General features: G+C 35.9%; 1 pseudogene; it reads right to left on the bottom strand.

The window, feature by feature from the left end:
• Positions 1–3,715: 3,715 nt before the first annotated feature.
• On the bottom strand, positions 3,716–19,449 carry LOC113069730 (vascular endothelial growth factor receptor 2-like; annotated as a pseudogene).
• Positions 19,450–19,768: the final 319 nt, after the last annotated feature.

Here is a 19,768-nt window from a genome sequence, read left to right as displayed (position 1 = left end):
TTCCGTGTTTTCCAAATAGCTTTAAACTACACATTATTAACAAGTGTACTTTGGGCACAGTGTAGCTACTTGTTAATATAAAGGAATTTTCTTTATTTGTTTTTACCAGCATTTCAGTGCATTGCATTTTGATAGACAGACAGACAGACAGAAAGACAGACAGACAGATAGATAGATAGATAGATAGATAGATAGATAGATAGATAGATAGATAGATAGATAGATAGATAGATAGATAGATAGATAGATAGATAGATAGATAGATAGATAGATAGATAGATAGATAGATAGATAGATAGTCTCTAGTTTCAGACCCTTGCTGATTTGTCAGCCAACTAAGTCAAATAATTTTCTAAATATTTTAAAAAGTAAAGAACAACAGGTATATTATATAACAGAAATTGGGCTCTTTGCAAACTCTGCAATTTTTTCACATTTACTCAAATTACTTTAAATTATATATTATATTTATTATAAATATATTCTGGAACAAAATAAATCGCACTGAAAATACGTAATGAAAAGAGCTGAAATTGAATTAGTAATTAATTTATTTACAGCTAATGTTAGTAATGTCGTAATGTGGCATTGAACTAAAGAGAACTTCATCAAATGTTACTCACTCAATGCATCACTAGGTGGCGGCAGAGTTTTTATTTACCTCCAAAACAAAAGCGCGTGCTGATGAATATACAAAATATGGGCCTATGAAAAATAATAATAATAATAATAATAATATAAATAAAATCGTACATGAAAAATAAGATCATCTGATCATCATATTAGTTGAAAAAATATTAGACGTCGACTGTTTGGATGATGTTTACGGTGTTTTTTCATAAACTTGAATGAGAGCAAGGGAGGACACTTCAAACATTCATTATGCTATTTATAGGAGAAGCCATTTCTCTAAATTAATCTCCGTTAAATTGATGTCTGAATTTTTATTTGAGGGTGAATACTTTGGGCTCATTGTTAGAGCTCTCAAATGTCCAGTCTTTGTATGTCACATAGGGTTCAAACTGTATGTGTGTTTGCGCATTTCCACTGCTTTCCACATTACCCATGTGCGCCAGTGTGCCAGAGTTTGTGTGTTTAAAGATATTTCCTGGCATTGCAGATCATTGCAGGACATTTCCCCCATTCCAAAGGAAATGACAGTTCCTGCAGCTAAGAAGGATACGCTTTTATCATGAAAGACAAACAGATAACGTCAGTTTTTGATCATCCCCAGCTATTTTCAATCATCTCAAATATAAACTGGGTTTAAAAACGCTATGTTGTGCTACTTAACAGAGCAAACATCCACATTGACATCATGATAAGCATTCACAGATTCCGTCAGTAGCAGCATGTGGAGCCATTCCTGATCTCTAGGTGGCGCTAGTAAGAATGAGTGCTCCTCAGATCATTGCCTTAACATAAAGAGTTTTAAAGTATGGCATTCCTGGAACAAAACTTGCACAGTATGTGTATGCATAACCTATGTGCGTGTGTGCATGGCTCAGGGCAAGCACTGTAAAATCACATGCCCTTATTTGTGCCTGTGTTTGGCAGCAAGACTGTGGTTATCCTTTGATGTTGATGTTCTCAGGAGTTGTAGGCACCAGTACATAGTAAGTTTATGTAAGCACAGCTTCCTCACACAGTGGGAATCCAAGCAGGGTACAACCTCTAATTCACTCAAACAAACACCAGATATCAAATGCACGCAAAGGTTACAGGGCAAAGGTGTTTTAAGGAGATAAAAAATGAATAATTATTGTTGCAATAACTAAACTGTGGACTAAAATTCAAAAACATTCCATTTAAACCAGTACAAAGCTACTAGCTCAGAGAAAAACATAGAACAAATATATGTTGTATGTGAAATGAAACACACTGAAATAGAAACACTCTATATTAAAATTAGAAACATTTAATCAAGGAAATAAAGTCTTAAAAAGAAAAGTAAAAAAATGTATATGAAATTAAATAAATACAGTATGTTGAAATAGAAATATTAAATAATACTATAATATTAAAAAATCTTTTTTAAACCAGAAAATAGAGCTTTTTTTTTTTTTAGATTTTTTTTTTAAATAAACAAACATTATAAATGTTATATGTGAAATATAAATAATAATTTCAGAAACCTTTTGTTTGAACCAGAAAAAAATAAATAAATCCAGTTTTGTATTTCAAAAATTAAACAAATATTATTCAATTAAATTGACAGAATTTTCTGCACTATTTCTTGGTCACTATTCAAATGAATAAATGCATTTTTTCTGAAGCTCAATATTCTCTTTGGATCATGTTAAATCATGCTGGAGAACATGTTAAGATTATTGAAGCAAAACAGAGACAGACTGAATACTAAGACAGTACTAAATTCATGTAGATTTTTACATAAAAAAAGATATTTGATCAAAAATTTTAATAAAATTATTTTGTTTTTTTCCACTTGTGTTCATAATGTTTCCTCCACTGAGAGACATGTGATGTGAAGCAACTAACCCACAGAATTTATTATTATTATTAATACAATGATAAATGTAAACAATAGCTGGATGAAAAGTAAGGCCCAGAGCGCAGGTCTCACCACACTTTGATGGCCTTGTGCATGCTATTCTGAGCAGCCATTTTGAAAGCAGCACTCCTAGGAAAACACCCAAGGCTGTGTGAGCATTGTTTCCTCAGGCCCAAGTGTTCACACCCACACATACACAAAAATACAAACGCATGCAACCCAACATGCACACACTAGTAGGAAAAAAAGCAAGTCTAGTTCACAGAGGCTGAAACACATTGTCCTGTTTTCTCCGACGTACACAAATAACTAGAGATACGAGGACAATGTCTCGTCAGGGTCACTCAGAAACAGATACAGGAAGAGAGGGGTCACAAAAGATGCATGTAAACACTCACACCAAAATCTTGTTTTTGACTGTCAAGAGTGTTTATTTAAAAAAAAAAACTAATTACATTAATAGACGTGTAACTAAATAATATAATCATAATGGCAAAATACTGACATTTTTCTTACAAAGACAAAGAAGGCCCTCATTATAAACTGTACAATCAAAAGGCCAACCGAGAAACAAAGCTGAGAAAACCAAATTCAGACAGACTGTTTGCTGCTTGGGGGAGAGCAAGTCTGGTCACGATACGTTTAAAGACAATGCAAAAGATGAAGACAACAAAATGGAAAACATTCTCACACTCAATTGTCTGACATTCCAGTTGCTATTTCCTGTGCGGTAGGAAGAGGGCAGGTCTTTGCACAGGAAGTGGCGTGGACACACTGAGAGACCACTCTTGCTCCGCTAGTCTGTGTAAACATGATTGTATATGGCTAAGGCTTTCTCACTCTCCAAACTCCCCTTACATTTAGAAGAATAAAACTAAAACATATATCTTATCTGCTCCAAAACAGTCTGTTCCAAAACAATATATTACATTTATTTCAAAAAGCGAGTATGATAAAAAGAAACAGTTAACCGTTCAAATGAGTCAGTGGTTCCTTTACGCATACAATTACGCAAGAGGCGATAATGGTGCATCTCAGTCGAAGCTCAACCGCCAATTTAACAGTTTGTAGTTTTAGGGTGATAGAGTCATGTGGTATGTGAAAAGCCTAATGTGGGATGAAAAGTAAGAAGGTTGCTACTCATTTTAGATAGGAAATTGCCCTTAAGCTGTTCTGTCGAATGAGCATGAATGAAAAAATTAGTCATTTATGCAACTCCATGTTCTGTTAAACCTGTATGACTTTCTAAAGAACAAAAAAGTTGTAATGTACCAGACAATGTAAGTGGATGGAGACCAAGGGCTGACAAGCTAAAAAAAAATGGAGCATCATAAAGCTCATAAAGAGCAGCTTGGAAATTGTTTTATAAATATTTTTAAAAAAAATTTGTTTTAAACATAAGAAAGAAAGTCAAAAAAGGACTTAAAAAGATGTGAGGGTGAGGAAATGATGTCCAAATTTAAACTATTACATTAAATATAGTTGAAAAATGAACATTTCGGTTTCCTCATTTACTCTCCCTCAAGTATGAGTTTCTTTCTTCTGCTGAACACAAAAGAGGGATATTTTGAATGTTGGTAAGCAAACTGCTGGCACCCATTGACTTCCATAGTATGTTTTTCTTCCATACTATGGACGTCGATGGCCACAGTGAACTTTTGGCTACCAACATTCTTCAGAATATCTTTTTTTATGTTCATCAGAAAAAATAAACTCACAGGTTTGTAATAACTTGAGGATGAGTAAAGCCCCGCTCACGATAAAGCCCCGCAGAACGATAACTATAAAGATAATGATATTAGCATCCATGAAAAAAAAAAGGTTCTTAAAGTTATTCCAATGATATGGTTTCTCTGTGCCTTTATCGTTAAAGCTGTGGTGTGAACTCTGCTATTCTTTAATGTGGAGAACGATTTTTAGAACTATATCTTTATGGTTATCGTCCTTGGAGTGAACGGGTCTTAAATAATGAAACTGAAATGTTAATTACTACTACTACATTAAAGTTCTGAATAACAGAAAGAGCAAGACTGTTTGAAGCACTACAGATGTTAAACTGGAGGCACACTATAACGGACCTCTGCGCTGAACTTGTCATTTCTCTTGGGCAGTGGAGGTTTCATCCGAATGTCTCTCTTCAGGATCATCTCCTCGTTGGCGTATATGGGGGCTTCTGCATCATCAGAGTGGTAGCCGGACTGATAGCCGCTGGTCTGATTGGAGGATTCAGATGCTAAAGACTCCTTACTCTTGCATCGCAGTAGTGGGCTGCGGATAAAAGCATGAATGTGTTTATATGATTGTGAAACTGCCTTGGTTTGTAGCTCTAATAAGATCAGGATGAAAGTGTCACCTGAAATTAAGTGGTCTTTGCGCTTGCCGATCCAAAGCTTTCATTTGCTCACGTGACAAGCCCACACCACAGTCCGTGTGACCATTCTGTCACATTTAAAATCAGCATTTAACATTGACAAGTCAAAAACATATTTTTAAAAAATATAAAAATAGATCTAAAATATTTATAAAATATAAAAAATATAAAAAATGTAACTTCCTGAATCCACTTGACTTTGTTTAATTACACCAATCAAGATAATCTATATTAACTGCAGTTTAAGTTTTTGCAAGAACATTTCTGATTTCTGCTTAAAGTGTTTTTGGATCATGAGGAGATCCACGTTGTAGTATTGTAGAGTTGATGTACCATTACAGCAGTGTGCTCCAGGGGAATGTCCACAAAAGTCGTCACACTTACTGGCACACCGCAGCTGTCGATCTGCTGTGGGAACCTGTCAGGAAAGGCATGGGTGGGACCATTGTTGTATTAGTTTGTCAAAGGAGAGGTTAAGCACGTTATACCCACAAATGTCAGGTCTTCAATTTTGTGTGAACATAAAACTTGGGTGGAGATGAGTATTAGTATTTGCAAGGATATAAATAATTCAGAATCGTTTCAGTCAGTAATCAGATTCGAATCAGTAATGCCAACAATTCCACACACACACACACACACACACACACACACACACACACACATTTTTTTTTTTTGTGAAAAGTGGGGACATACCATAGACGGATTGGTTTTTATAATGTAGAAACTGTATATTCTATCGCCCTTCACCAACCCTACCCCTAACCCTAACCCTCACAGGAAACTTCTCTGTATGATTTATAAGCATTTTGAAAAATGGGGACATGGGTTGTGTCCTCATAAGTCACCCTCTCCTTGTAATACCTGTGTCATACCCATGTCATTATACAAAGTTGTGTCCTGATATGTCACAAAAATATGCCCACACACACACACACACACACACACACACATACACACAAAACACCAGACTGAGAAGTTACTGTAACTAACCCTAGAGGTGGAGCATTGTCATAGTGGAGCTGGGCCTCTTTGTTGCCTGCATAGAAAGCTATTTTCGACGTCACACTGAGGTGAGGAGCTCCTGATTCCTCTTCGATCTCTCCATTTGTCAGAGGGATGTAGTCCTTTCCATCCTAAAACACAGGTAACAAATGGTAGTTCAATTAAAAGATTTCAATTTTGTCACATTGAACCATATTCCATTACATGCAGCAAAACTCTCTTTATTCCTGTTTTTGTCGTTTTCCAATAAAAATATCTAACCATCCAAATTAACATTAGATGTGAAATCGGAGAAGATCTTTTGATCTCACATTTAACTACATTTGGTCATTTTTTTTTTTTTGTAAAGTTAAAAAAAAAAAGTTTCAAACTTAAAAAAAACGGTAACTGAAATATAGCAGAAATAAAGTAAAATCTAAATCTAAATCTAGATACACTTATAAAACATTAGTGAAAATGTAGCCTTGGCAAGTAAATGAATTAGGCTGCAGTGCTAAAATTACTAAAACTAAAATGAATGTAAGGTTATTAGAAATACATAAAACTGATATATTAAAATGACAAAGACACAAAAAATGAAAAATATAAACAAAGCTAGTTCTAAATAGTAAGACAATATAAATATATAATAGTGTCTATATAATACTACAATAACACCGGTTTAGGCTTGGCAAAAACATGAGAAAACTATTTGCTAATGAAGTAAAGAAAATCATTCAAAATAGAATAATAGACTTACTATATGAATTCACTATATTAAGTAAATTTATCATATTTTTAATGTAAAACAAGACAAAGTTATTATAGTTAATTATTTAGCTATGTCTCAATTACTAAAAACACATGAATGAGACAAAACATATACTTGAAGTCAAATCTAACCTGTTGAGCGCTAGCTTGTAGCAGATTGCCCAGATGCTCGACTAGCTGAGTAAAGGTTGGCCTGTCTTTAGGGCGATCAAGCCAGCAGTCCAGCATGGTCTGGTATCTGGAAGGATTTCACAGTAACAAGGAAGAGATGGGATTGATTACATTTCCAGGATTCAGTCAGTTGTCACATCTCTCTTTTCAATGATAAGATTAAGGTTCCTCTGCAATCTGAACAGTATGAAATAGTATGAAAGTTAAACAAAATTTTACTACTTATGCCCATTTTCCACTGGAAACACTATGACTTGCATCGCCAGAACTACAAAAACCTAGATCAACTGCTTGTTTCCACAGACCTTCAATTTTACAGCAAGATTAAAAGTGTGAAGTATATTTACATCTCAGGTGTGGCATAGTCTGGAGCTCTCATTCTGGTTCCCTCCTTTAGTCTCCTGCAGAAAGACTCATCGATGCACACACCTGGGTATGGAGACGCACCTGCACCACAGATGATGGGCCATCAGGACATCAGTCACCCTGTTATAGTACGTTTATGCTGTCTAATAAGCTCAGTGTTCATGTTAATATCAAATATTGTGTTACCAAGTGAGAAGATCTCCCAGAGCAGCACACCAAATGACCAGACATCACTCTGTGTGGTGTACACGCGGTCAAAAATGGTCTCAGGAGCCATCCACTTGAGAGGAAGACGAGCCTGTGATGATACAAAAGAAATGCTCAAGTAAATGAGTCTATTTCGCTTAACAGCTGCAATGAAGTTGTCTGTGTGTGTAGGAAGAGTTCTCACATCTCCTTTGCGGACGTAATCAGGGTCTTTATATACGTCTCTGGCCAGCCCAAAGTCACATATCTTCACCACGCTGTTTTCGGAGAGAAGGATGTTTCTGGCTGCCAAGTCCCGGTGGATACACTACAAACACAATGTAGCGTTATGACTGAAGCAATCGTCTTGAATGAATTGTAAACATTAATTAACAAAGTACACACACACAAGCAGACCATGGTCATGTGTTTCAGTTTTACCTTTCGAGAGGCTAGGAACTCCATGCCTTTGGCCACTTGGAAACTATAGCTAATGAGATCCTCCATTGTCAGGTGATCCCAGTCTGAACTCTCTGTACATGAGCAGATGAAACGTAATCAAAAACATTTTTAATATGAAGATTTTACGTTAATATTTACTGTATGTATGTGTATAAATATATTTTGTGTGTAAAAGTTTTTTGCATTCATCATTTTTTTAAATTCATTAATTATATATATTTTTAAATATGTATATATATATGTGTGTGTGTGTGTGTGTTTTAATTTACAGTGTGAACTTAGTAAAATTCCATATATTTTCTCAAATAATGTGAGCTCATTTAAGCTCCCTAAAAATTAGTAGAAATATTACTAAAAACAATTATTCTGTTTGTTTATTTATTTTTATTTTGCAGTTATTACTTATTTTTAATTTAAAGTGTGACAAATCAATTTTTACAAATATTCCATCTATTTTCTCAAATAATATGAGCTCATTAAGCTGCCTAATAATTAAAAGAATCATGTATAATATTAAAATAATTAAACTGTTTGTTTACATATGCATTTATTATAAAAAATTCTTTTTTAATTAATTTAGAGTGTGGCAAATACATTTTTAAAAGTAAAACAATTCACTGTAGGTTTTAAAATAATGAGCTCATTACTATTATTTTATTTGTATATTCTAATAGAGCATATATCTTTAACATTAGGCTAAGATGAATAGAAATACAAAAACTGATACATTAAAATGACAAAAACACATAGTGATGAAAACTGAAAATATAAACAAAGCTAATTCTAAAATATTAAGAAATGATATAATATTATCTATATAATTCTAAAACAACACTGGTTTAGGTTTGGCGAAACAGAAGATAACTATTTACCAATGATTAAAGAAAACAATTATTCAAAATACAATATTTCAATTAACATATCGATTTATTGCAATGATTTAAGTAAATATATCTTGTTTTAAATGTTGAGATTTTTATATTTTTTAGTATAGCATTTAGATGGAGTTGACAGCACAAGACATGTCAACTTCCCAAATGACCTAAAATATATGATTCATTTGGTAACATTTAAATGAACTAAATGGCTATAGTAATTTAAACATTTGATACAGTCTGACACAGTTTCCATAAATTTATTAAAAGAGCCATTTTATCTCTGTCCAGATACAGTACAGAGTCTCTAACAGACTAATATACTGGACCTTGTTCGTCCTGCAGCTGGGTCGTGGAGGTCTGTTCCCCCGTCCTGGAGCACATGGCAGTACCAGTGCAGATGTCCAGCCGAGTGCTGGTTCCCAGACCCAGATCCCCCTCGTGCAAATCCTCATCCTGCTGCACCTCCCTCATGCACGACATCCGTGGCGTTCGTTTCTGAGAAACACAACACCTTTGGATCAGTTTCCGTTGTTGTCAGGGTCAAGAAGTACCAACATATCAGGTACAGTTCATAACACCTTCAACCTTGAACAACATTTAAAGGCCTTACAGTTGGCTGTTGCCCAATGTCTTACATAAGGCACCCGAATCAATCGGACCACATCAGAGGACATGGTTAAAAGGAGGAGCTGAGATCTCCAAAACCACATAACATAATTTTACTAGTTGCACTGTAGGTTATGATGGAATTTACCTTGTAGGGACTGTACTCTCCTCGCTTGCTTTTTAAATAGCTGGAGAGGTTACCATGTTTACAGTACTCAACAATCACCATCAAGGGTCCTAAAGTAGGAAAGAAAGAGAGGAAGAAGAGGAAAGGCCTTTAATGTGGGTACACCGTGTTCTTCTCAACAACTACTTTGTGGCATTTCTGACTTTTTTTTTATTTTTTTGGGTGTTAAAGGGATACTCACCTCCTGGTTTGGTGCAGGCTCCTAGAAGGTTGACCACATTTAGATGGTGACCAATATGGATGAGGATCTTCAGTTCAGACATCAGAGCGCGGTACTCACTGGTGGTAGCGCCCTCTGTTGGAGATTGATAATACTGCTGTCAGTTGTGTTATGAAAGATATGCACAGTCAGTTTATTAAGGCCAGTGAACAGATGCCTCATACCCTTGAGCATCTTCACTGCAACTGTAGTACAGGTGGTGGCCTTCTCAATACCATATGCGGTCGCCTCCACAACTTGACCAAACGCCCCTCTGCCCAGCGGCTCTCCTGGAAAGCATAATGGTTCAGATTTGTGAACACTTACATTTATAGTACCATTTTTGTGCAAATATTTTAGCTTTTGGCAGAGGTTAAATTGGGACTTTAAAGATGTCGGAAGCCAAAAATCTGATGGAGATTTTGGGCAAGTTATAATATGCTTAAGAATAGATAACATAGATAAAAATAAATAAATATGCATTTAGCAGACGCTTTTATCCAAAGCGACTTACAGTGCATCCAGGCTATCAATTTTTACCTATCATGTGTTCCCGGGGAATCAAACCCCTAACCTTGCGATTGCTTGCTTGCTAACATAATGCTCTACCAGTTGAGCTACAGGAACAACTTAAATGTACATATAGTATATATTGGTCTAATGATGTGAGTCTTGTTTGAGATTAATCCTAAAATCAAAACCAAATTCCAGTTAACCAACAATTAACTAACAAAATAAATAAATTAATGTTATATAGAGAAATAAAAACATATGACTGAATGTGTTACACAGTAAACTTTGGTACAGTGTAGAAATTCTTGCATTTGATGTTAGTAGTCCCAGATTTAAATGCAGATTGCAATTAACCAATTAACAAACAAACAAATAAAAGCTACTCCAAATCAATGGATAGTAACAGATTTTCTGTTCTAGACAAGCATATAGTATCTTAAAAAATCTTACAAGTCAACCATAAACAAAGGGAAGTTAATGCAATTACCTAATTGCATTGAACAAGTACACTCATTAAATTAAGACAAAATTCTATTGAATACTATTATTTTATTTTATTTAAAAAAATCAAAAGTCCAGATTGGTCCTAGTTAATTTAACTCCTGGATATTTAAGCTTTTTAATTATTATTATTGGTTTATTTCTCACGTTCAGTCAACCTCACCTAGCTTCAGTCTGTCACGTGGGAATTCCCACTTGTTTGCATCATAGGTCAGTCTCTCACAGTGCTCATCCATTGGCAAATCATCTGAGTCCAGAATCATTGACAGGTAGCCAGTTTTCAGATCTCCTTCATTAGGCTGCTGGAGAAGGAAGAGGCAGGGATGGAAAGGGTGAGCATGACAGAATGACAAACACAGTGCAAGACCTCCAACTTTGTCCAGCTTGAGTCTCCCAGAATCAAGCCCTCATTATAAAGAGACCCACTAATGAGTTACTGGAAGCCACTATCATACTCAGAGGCAGAATTAAGGCTGGGGTAAAGCAGGACTTGGGCCCACGGCTGGCTGGTGTACGTGACGCATCGCAGCAGAATGTGGGCTGAGCATACAATAGAGAAGACGTAAGCCAAGTCCGGGTCGTCAGTTTTGATCAGTCAGGAGAGCTGACTGAGTGTGAACAGAGAGGGGAAGCAAACGAGGAAAAGGGAAAGAGATGGAATGTTACCCGCTTCCTATTACGGATGACGAAGACGATGAGGAGCCAGAGGAACATGGCGATGACCACGGCACCAATAGGCATGATCAATTCCACATTCATCTTTTCTTCTGCACCTGTGAGATGGGTCACATGATCAATCAGACATCACATGAAAAAAGATGACAAAAAGATACAAGATTGAACCAAAACTGAGTAGATAGATAGATAGATAGATAGATAGATCAGATAAATATCTTATTTCAGAGAGGAGCTGGAAAAAAGGCTCTTCGTCTTATATAAATAGCAAAGGGAGGCACAAATTGCCTGGAAGAACCTAGTTTACAGGAAATATTTGTGTGCTGCTAGGTGTGTGTCATGGGTACAAGAGCAAGGAGTGGGAATTGTTTGCGAACCTGATATTTCAACCAATCAAAATAAGACCAGCAAGAACCAAATCACATTAGGTTGAAAAATACCATGTTCTTTTTTTTATATATTAGAACATGCAACTGCTCAGTGGATTACTACACGATTTAGTTTATTTCTTTATCTATTCATTCAGGCGACAGTTGCCTTTGCAGTGACAACAAGAAACAGTGATGCCGAGAAACGAGTCACGTACACACGGAGTATGTCTGTTATTTGTGGGCCATTGCACTTTTTTGTCCTGTGTGTGAAGCAAGAGGCTCAACCATACAGAGATGTAAGTGACTGGGAAGAATGTGTGTGACAGAGTGATAGAGAGAGGGTGGGACACCCCTCTTTTCTTTTGTGTTCTGGGATTTTGCTTTGTTTTCTTTAAGCACTCCCTAAAGGATGTACACTAACAGAGCCCCCTTCCTGACAGACTAAAAAGAGAGCTATTTTTGACACAAGGCCTTGATTACAACAAAATCTCAAAGAGGATAAAAGTCAGTGGGAGACTGAGCTCGCCTCACAACCAACACGTTCAGAGAATGTGCCCTCTTAAAATGCGGTCTTTAATAGTGTGGATACTACAGTACATGCCGTTTTACGTGTCGATTTATAACTAACAAGCTACTGCAAATCTACCTGCCATTTTTTGGTATAAAACTACAGTTCAAAAGTTTGGGGTCAGTAATTTTAATTTTTTTTTTTTTTTTTTTTTTAATTGCTAATTTTATTGAGAAAAAAAAGGCATTCAATTTATCAAAAGTGACACTAACGACACTGATAATGTTACAAAAGATTTATATTTTAAATAAATAATTTTTTGCTTTCAACATTGATAATAATAAGAAAAATTCCTTGTATATAAATTATACTTATAAATTACATTTAAAAATATATTAAAATAGAAAACTGTTATTTTAAAATTGTAATAACATTTCACAATATTACTGTTTTTACTGTATTTTTTATCAAATAAATGAAGCCTCTGTAAGCATAAGAGGATTCTTTAAAAAACAAATTACATTAATGTATTGCAAAACTTTACCGAAAAAACAACAATGTTTTAGGTCCTACTGCCCTTTCTTTAATAAATCTGCAAACCAATAAAATATAATAAAGCTCTGTGAACCAATAAATTAATGAGTTTTGTTTACTCACCATCTACAGTGATACGAGCCTCGCGAGAGTCACAGCCTTGCTGGTTACACGCAGTACATATGTAAAGACCACTGTCCTCTTTTTTCACCCGTTGGATGGTTAAGACGCGATTTGACTGTTTCAGAATCACACCTGACAAAAGAAATGCATGAACATCACTGTCACTGTAAAAAATGCTTTGTCAGGTAGCCTAATTAATGTGTTTTTGGTGGCATAACATCTAAACGGGTCTTACTCAAATCTATATTATTTAATATCAGTGAGTACACTTAATGAAATTACACTTCATTTTAAGGGTCAGACAAACATAGCTTCTTAAAGTAACAATTGCCTATTACAGCTTTATACAGCGTATTACACAAAGTTGAATTAATATAGATTAATATTGAATTTGTGTGACATGCAGTAACAGCAGCATTATAATTTACATCACTGGTTTGTTTGCTCTTTTGGGACCCAGATCTAAATGAGCAGGTAGCTATTAGACATGTGGAATATTTCTCTCAAAAAATCACCTCCCGGAGTGAGTTTCTGCTGTTCATTTGGTCTGTAAAGCACACTAAAACCAAACTGATTTTTTAATTAAGAGCTTAACAAAACAATAAATGAATTCCTTCTCAATCCTGAGAAATGTGGTAAAAAAAAGTGTTCTGATTATTTAAAATCAGATTTCCCTCCAACTTATGAACTGATATCCTCTGAGTAAAATGATTCAATGTCATAAAGGTTAAAAAATATATATATAGCAACATGATTTTCTGTTAAATCTGACTTCAAAATCTGCATTTTTATTATTTGGCAACCATTGCTGATTATTTTAGTATTATTTATATACTATTATAATATTTTTAGATATTTTGAATTAGCTTTTTTTTTCAGTTTTTTTTTTTTTCAGCAACATTTCTCATTTTCTTTCTAATATTCATATTTTTTAAGTTTTTAATCTAATATTTATCTTAATTGAACTGCAAATGGCAAAAATCCATGTAGTGTATTTAAACTCTAAGGCAACTGCTAATTGATTATTGCTGTGGATATAGAGAGAGATGTTTATTCTTGCACCTATAATATTTTTGTACTAGAGGTTTTACGTTGCTCACCTGATCCCTCCATGACAGTCTGGTTGTCTTTAGTCCAAACTACAGTAGGGGTTGGTGTGCCGGACACTTCACACACTAGAGTAGTAGATTCGCTCACATTCACTCTCTGGTCAGTCAGATTGGTCACAATTCTTGACATCTCAAGAGCTGCAGAAAGAAACTGATCTGTGATGTGCATTCGAGCTTGTGCAAGATTTCTGAACATATGCAAACTGAGCAATGCAACTAAATATAGTCTAGGAGTGCAATTTCTGCACCACTAGCATCACCAACAAATGAAATGACACAAATAGTGATAGTGAAAAAGTTACCTAAAAAATCATTACATTTAAGGCTATGGACTAACCTCTGAGACGGAGGTTGTGAAGTAAGCAGGTTCTCTCACTATTGCCCACGTTCTCCACTTGGCAAGCATACAGGCCTTGGTCCATCAATGTGGCATTGGGTATGGGCAGCTCCAGTGTTGCATTGGTGCCCTGCAGGCCTGATATGGTGACACTGGTCCGGTGGAGAGGCGACAGGGTAAGGGTGTCACAGGGCACGGCTGCTGGAGAGGCATCAGGGTTGGCTATGTTGGTTACCCGATACCAATGCAAGTTAGAGTACAGCAGTCGATCGGCTACACAGCGCATTACCACATCCTCTCCCTCAATAGGATTGCTGGAGGGGAGGACGCTTAGGTTGAGGAAACCTGTGATGAAGACAATCATCAAAAGTTCAGATCTGACCACTTCTTAAAATGTGATTGTAGTTATTTAAAGTGGGATGTAGAGTGTAGACTGTGTCGCCACTCACGAGCTACTTGAAACACAATGACCCGCTCTTCTATTCCCATCTTATTGGAAGCAATGCACCTGTAGAGAGCATGATCAACTGCTTTCTGGATCTTCAGTGTGCTGATGGTCTATTGGAGAACAGCAAATCTTCAAAACAGTATCGAAGGCAATGGGTGGTTTTAAAAAATCACCAACAATAATGCAGTGTGGTCCGAAAGTCTCAAATCACTTCTCCTCTGCATCTTCATTACAAATTTGAGTGAATAGTTCAAGTAAAAAATGTATGTGAATTTAGAAATGGTTTGTGCCTCTTTTGCTTTAATGATAGCGAAACTCATGAACTTAACAAGTGTGCTTAAAGTCTGATGATCTTGTTCTCCAGCACCATTGTGATGATCCACAGACCATCTTAAGCTTCAAATATTTGACCATCCTACAAAGCATCCTACAAAACACTTCATGCTGTACAGCCGTTTGATTAGTGACCTAGAAATACTGCAGAATCATGTTTATTTTACAGTACATTCTAACATTTCTTTGCTTCACATTTATAACCGGGAATTATATTCTTAAACCTTTGGACCCAGCAGTGTATTCTGTGTTTAGAAATAGCTTTTAGCATGTTCAAAGGCTGAGCTGAACACAGCACACTGGCACTCTACTGGAATTGATGTTTACCTTAAGAGAGCGTTCAATGACAGATGTGGGGCTGACGATGGGGTTTTTCCCAGTGGTGTTTGATATCTCCCTCCACTTGTCACACTTAACCACACTTTGGTCCGACTTAGGTCTGTGAATAACACATAATAATATGCTTTACCAGTTTAAAAAATCTCAAGAAATATCAAACAGTAAAACACTAACTATCTCCACATCTCCAGCAGGAACGGAAAACACCACACGTAATCAACAACAACAATGCACCTATTATTAACAGTCTAAAATTTAGACCGTCTTATAACAGACTCCTTTCCTGTCTTATTCCACTTCTGGGCCTCACATATTTATGAGCATTGCAATAGGAATTATTCTAACGTAGACTTATAGGACTTATAGACATATAGGTCAGCCATGGGAGACGAGACAGAGAAAGAGCGGAAAAGAGCGGAAAGGGGAAAAAGACACGGAAAAAAAGACACACACAAAAATAGGACACATAGAAGCTGTAATGAAAGGTGAGAGCGAGTGCGAACTCTTGTTAGTAGGATGCAGTGACAGACATTGTGCTATTTTCATGTTTGATCAAGGACACGGGACTTGAATGAGTCTGCTTTTAGAACAACAGGAAGTTGTGATGAGGACTACGGAAGTAGGTGAGGGTGCAATCTGAAGATAAGGCTTGCGTGATGCCTGGCCCTGGATGCTCATTACATGATCACAACATCCTTGGAAGTGATTTTCTGTGAATGCAGCCTGCCAATCAAAGTCACAATTCAACCAAAAACACACTGGAGCTGATTTCTTAGTAAAGCAGATCTCTCTAACCAAGGCAGTCATGCTGACTGCCCAATCACAACAGTCGTTTCAGGATGAATGCCCATTTAGAGCACAACATGCTAATGAATTGCACTGTGGGACACTTAAACACCAGGAACAAATATGCTTGCACAGTTCTGACACATCTTCTCTTGGAATAAAATGCCAAAAGCACTGAGCAAACAAGGACATGCAAACATTTTTATTCCATTCTTATTTGGACAGCAAATGAGGACTAAAGATATTTTATTATTTCTGTTGCCTCTTAGTAGCAAGCTATTTGTGAGGTCAAGAGGAAATTCTGTTTTTGCTGCGATATACATGTTTTAGCATTTGCATTACATTTCTTTCAGACGTTTGGGTATACTGGTGTATGTACACTATGTCACACACAAGATATTAGATTTTTTCTCAAAATATACAGTAGTACAGGATGATTAAAGAGAACTTAAGCAAAAATAATATGTTGGTAAAAGACTAACAAAAATAATACATGTCTGTATAAACTGTAAAATGTGGCATGTGCAATCAATCTTCAAATAACTTTCACTTCCCTAACCTTATTAAATCAGGATGACTGAGTTATACTAATAAATATTTTTAATACATTACTACATTAATGACACATTTATCTGAAATTAAGTTTCTATTTTTAACAGTCTACATTCTTGCTGTATTACACGGGTTACATTTGAAGCAAAACAAGAAGATTGCATCAAGTCGTGTGATATGCAGTAAGACTTACTGAAATCTGCTTGGGCAGTCCTCTCTGGGCATCCACTGCCACTGTATTGTGACAGGGCTGGATCCTCCGCTAGCTGTGCATCTGAGTGTAAGGGCTACTGCCGTACATGTGGACATCTCGATCCAACGGCACTTCCTTCTCAAAGATCTTAGGGTGAACTGTACATATAAACACACAAGTTAACAGACTAATACAGAAGAGAAGAGAAGAAGAGAAGAGAAGAGAGAGAAGAGAAAGAGAAGAGAAGAGAAGAGAAGAGAAGAGAAGAGAAGAGAAGAGAAGAGAAGAGAAGAGAAGAGAAGAGAAGAGAAGAGAAGAGAAGAGAAGAGAAGAGAAGAGAAGAAGAGATTCACTACCATTAACCAACAGCTGAAATGTTCTTCTCTGCTCCTCCTTGGTAATCTTATTTGTCATGACAACAGTGTAATTCCCCAGTATCCTTCTCTGTAACCCCATATATCGTAAGAGACCCCCTGCTGGGCTTCATTCTGTACTCATCCTTCCACACTATCGGCTGATCATTCTTAAACCTGGATGGACAAGAGTGAAAAGTTCAGTCTGAATTTACACAAAATCCTAAAAAGGTACTTTAAATAATATAATATAATATAATATAATATAATATAATATAATATAATATAATATAATATAATATAATATAATATAATATAATATAATATAATATAATATAATATAATATAATATAATATAATAATCATCACTTACCATCTGACAGAGGGCTCTGGATAAGCATAATATTTAACCAGGATTTTTGCCTCTTCCTGGCCAGCAGTTGCCTCTACAGTCTGCAACATCTGATCATTGAGCGCTATAAATGGTTTCTCTGAAATATCAATTAGCATAATGTATTGAAATATTGTTTTATGTATTATTGTATTATTTGCATTGTAAAAAAAAAAAAGGTATTAATGCTATATATGTCAGCAGCATATAACTGATTTAGGTGTGTGAAATATATATGCTTTCAAAGATATAATGATCTCTTTTGTTTAAAGGGATAGTTCCCCCAAAAATGGAAAAAAAATCTGTCATTAATTAATCACCATCACAAAGAAAAAATATAAATAATGACTTTATTTATTTTATTTTTCTCGTCGTGGTACTCTAGTGAATGACGTGGGACTGACCCGGAAGAGAAGTGGTTGAATTGAGCCATTATTTTTGTTTTCTTTGCCCACAAAAAGCATTTTGTAACAGCTTCATAACATTATAGTTAAACCATTGATGTCACATTTTAAAGATGTCATAAGTTTTTGTGTCTTGACCGTGGTAGTTCTCTCGCTGTGTATGCAGGGTCAGAAAGCTCTTGGATTTCATCAAAAAATATCTTAATTTGTATTCTGAAGATGAATGAAGGGTTTTGGAACGACATGAGGGTGAGTAATTAATGACAGAATTTTCATTTCTGGGTGAACTATCTAAAAGCACATACCATAGACGATGAGGGCTGCTCGGGCAATCTTCTGCATCTGACCACTAGAGGCTGTGCAGATGTACTCTCCTGTGTCATTTACAGTTACATTTTCTACAATGAGAGTATTGGACAGTTCTAAGGAGTTCCACAGCTTCTTCTTGTAGGACCTGGTCTCATAGCGTGTCCTAGGCATTGAGCTGTTGACGCCTCTCTGCAGGAGGAGAAAACGGTTTATAATATGCATGATGTTATTAATGGAATTGCAACAAAACTGAGCTGGACTAGGCTGAATCACATCGAATTATAAAAATATGAAACATATCAAACTGAGATTATGATTGAAGTGTCTCAAGTAAAACACAAATGTCAAATATAAAAATGTATATATATGTACTACTAATAATAAATGTTTCTTAAGCTGCAAATCAGCATAAAATCTTTTCTGAAGGGTCGTGTGACTGAAGATTGGAGCAATGGCTGTTGAAAATTCAGTTTTGCCACTACAGGAATAAATTATATAATGGTAAATATATGAAAACAGGTATTTTAAATTGTAATAATATTTTATATAGGTGAAGTTCTAGTTATTTGTCACCATTTATGGTTCATACATCAACAGAGGCAAGCAGTCACACACCTGCTATCAAATAAAGACGTAACACACAGCTTTTGTTTAGACTGTTCTGGCTGTTTTCATCACCGGACATTGCAAACTTATGTAGAGAACAGGAAGGAGACAAGTAGAAAAAAAAACCCTCCAGGAGTTAGACCAGTTTTTTTTTCTGTGGCGATCAAGATTATATCACAAATGCTGAAGACTGAGGTTAACTTATATTAAACTTGTCTGAATAAGTTACCGACCTTCTCATGAGGGAAGGTCCACTGAAAGTCGATTCCCACATTGAGTTCGGTGTGAGCGGTGCAGTTTAGCATTAGCCTCTCCCCTACCGTTAGCCTCTCATGAGCTGGACTCAAGGATGAGGTCATAGATCTTGTATCCTGCGGAAGAGGGCAAGGGGAGTAAGGGACGTGCCGGGTGGAGGCATTGTTCTCTTGAGACCAGGGCAGCTGATCTCACACCAGACTGCTCTACAGTCTAAACAAATACAATCTTGCCTCCTCAAAAGGCTTGCAAAAAGTCAGATGCACAAACCAGGGTCATATTATCTGTGAACCTGGACCACAAAACCAAAGTCACTGGGGTATATTTCTAGCAGTAGCCAAATGTACATTGTGTGGGTGAAAATTATTGATTTTTATTTTAAACCAAAAATCATTAGGATATTAAGTAAAGATCATGTTCCATGAAGATATTTTG

This window comes from Carassius auratus, unplaced genomic scaffold (genome assembly GCF_003368295.1).
Source record: "Carassius auratus strain Wakin unplaced genomic scaffold, ASM336829v1 scaf_tig00002452, whole genome shotgun sequence".
In the NCBI taxonomy this organism is placed as follows: Eukaryota; Metazoa; Chordata; class Actinopteri; order Cypriniformes; family Cyprinidae; genus Carassius; species Carassius auratus.
This window is presented reverse-complemented; position numbering and strand designations above follow the sequence as displayed.